Source organism: Coregonus clupeaformis, unplaced genomic scaffold (assembly GCF_020615455.1).
Source record: "Coregonus clupeaformis isolate EN_2021a unplaced genomic scaffold, ASM2061545v1 scaf1929, whole genome shotgun sequence".
NCBI classification, from domain to species: domain Eukaryota; kingdom Metazoa; phylum Chordata; class Actinopteri; order Salmoniformes; family Salmonidae; genus Coregonus; species Coregonus clupeaformis.
Genome location: NW_025535383.1, coordinates 17,501 through 19,648, shown reverse-complemented (window position 1 = coordinate 19,648; position 2,148 = coordinate 17,501). Strand labels below are relative to the sequence as shown.

General features: G+C 44.4%; 2 long non-coding RNA genes across 2 annotated transcripts in view; both read right to left on the bottom strand.

The window, feature by feature from the left end:
- Positions 1-245: 245 nt before the first annotated feature.
- Positions 246-1,672, bottom strand: LOC121555355. Its single transcript, XR_005997887.1, has 3 exons — positions 1,574-1,672; positions 1,163-1,451; positions 246-659 (listed from the first exon to the last, which is right to left on the bottom strand). It is a non-coding gene; the product is annotated as an uncharacterized LOC121555355 (long non-coding RNA).
- Positions 1,673-1,803: 131 nt separating this feature from the next.
- The window catches only part of LOC121555356, an 868-nt gene continuing 523 nt past the window's right edge, over positions 1,804-2,148 (bottom strand). Inside the window, exons 2-3 of the long non-coding RNA XR_005997888.1 lie at positions 2,057-2,148; positions 1,804-1,845 (exon numbers count right to left, since the gene is read on the bottom strand). The exon at positions 2,057-2,148 is cut by the window's right edge and continues 4 nt beyond it. This is a non-coding gene — a long non-coding RNA (uncharacterized LOC121555356). The remainder of the gene's footprint in view (positions 1,846-2,056) is intronic.

Here is a 2,148-nt window from a genome sequence, read left to right as displayed (position 1 = left end):
GGAGCTGTGGTGGTGGTGGTTGGAGGAGCTGTGGTGGTGGTGGTTGGAGGAACTGTGGTGGTGGTGGTTGGAGGAACTGTGGTGGTGGTGGTGGTGGTTGGAGGAGCTGTGGTGGTGGTGGTTGGAGGAGCTGTGGTGGTGGTGGTTGGAGGAGCTGTGGTGGTGGTGGTTGGAGGAGCTGAGGTGGTGGTGGTTGGAGGAGCTGTGGTGGTGGTGGTTGGAGGAGCTGTGGTGGTGGTGGTTGGAGGAGCTGTGGTGGTGGTGGTTGGAGGAGCTGTGGTGGTGGCATGAGAGGTGATGGTGGTTGAAGCTGGGGCGAACAAATACTCATTGTTGATGTCGATGATCTGCTCCGTCTCCAAGAAGGTGAACAGGTCATGGTAAACGTTGGAGTCTCCATGCCAGACGTCACCCCACAGCCGCTCTATCCTCTGGTTGTGAGTGCTCCTTCCCCTGATGGCACTTCCCCTCTCACCACCCCTGAACCGTTCCAGGAAGGTCCAGATACGGTTGTTTTCACCCCCCCGGTCACATCTCACCGGGGATGGTACTCCGTAGCTGGTGATGGCTGCTTCGAATGACTCCATGACTGTGGCAATCCTGCTGTTGTCAGAGGTCTGCTGTAACCATCCACAGCACTATGGATAACAATCCTCCACCTAATAAACAAGATAGATTTGTTTTATAACTACTTTTTTTTCTTTTATAGTGACGTCATTCTGTTTTTATTATTGATAACGTTATTACAGTTACAGTGCCTTGCGATGAGGTAGTCATTCAAAAAACATGTTAAACATGCAACTTATTATGTGACTTGTTAAGCACATTTTTACTCCTGAACTTATTTAGGCTTGCCATAACAAAGGGGTTGAATACTTATTGACTCAAGACATTTCAGCTTTTAATTTTTAAAATAATTTGTAAAAAATTCTAAAAACAGAATTCCACTTTGACATTATGGGGTAATGTGTGTAGGCCAGTGACAAAGTCTCAATTTAATCCATATTAAATTCAGGTTGTAATATTTTCTGAAGGGACTGTATACCCGGGAATAGGGCCACAATTCTTTCATGACCATGTAACCAGATAAATCATTCGTTTTTGATGATGTTAAGATTGTTAAAACTTGCAGAGTTCAGGAGGCCTAAGCATATGTACTTACCGGATCAGCTTATGGTTGCCATCGATGTGCCACAAAGAATTTGGGCCTGCAACTCTGTACTGCCTCTGATGTAGCCGCTGCTGCATGGCTCTCTTCGCGGGTCCCTGGGGGGTGGACAGGGATCAGACTCAGTCTGACCCTCTCCCGCTGGACTCTAACACCTCCTCCTCTTAAGCGTGCCCTCACAGACTCCGCACCAAGTTCTTCATTCTGGCCTATCAGCTCTTTGACCCTCTCATCCAGCTGAGCATCAGACAACAGTGAGTAGGACCCGAAGAGCTGAAAATGACTAAATACAAAAAAAAAAAAAAAAAAAAAGATACATTAAATCAGGAATGTGATCAAATCTAGGGAGGATGTAGAGATCTCCCTCTTGTGTTACAATTGCTTTATTCAGTTACGAATAATTACCTCATGCGCCGCTTGACCACGGGGTGCGACACGTTGAGAACATCTGTGAGGAACTCAAGATGCTCCTTGGCTTAATGTCTTGTGTTTTTTTGTTGTTGTTGTTTTATTTTTTACTTTTTTGTTAAAATAAATGCACTGTTGGTTAAGGGCTGTAAGTAAGCATTTCACTGTAATGTCTGCACCTGTTGTATTCGGCGCATGTGACCAATAAAATTTGATTTGATTTGATTTGATCTGATATCGCCTTCCCTCCAAAGGGACTTGATAGGCTACTAAAATAGATAAAACTACAATAGATTAATGAATTACAACATTCAATCCTAAAAACTTTTTTAGGTTAAAAGACTATAAGAGCACCCTATTGACACAGGAGACTTAACACAAGACAGGTAAAAATGATACAATCTCAGGCTTTGCCATGCATGCCGTACAAAACAATTATACAAATATTGGTAAGGTTCCCGTTTGTCGGATGTTCTTTACCTCTTGCAGGAACTCCTTTGCAACAGCAATTATATTGCTGGCCATCTCTTCATCAATCACATGATCGCTCGCCCACCGAAGGCTCCGCAACA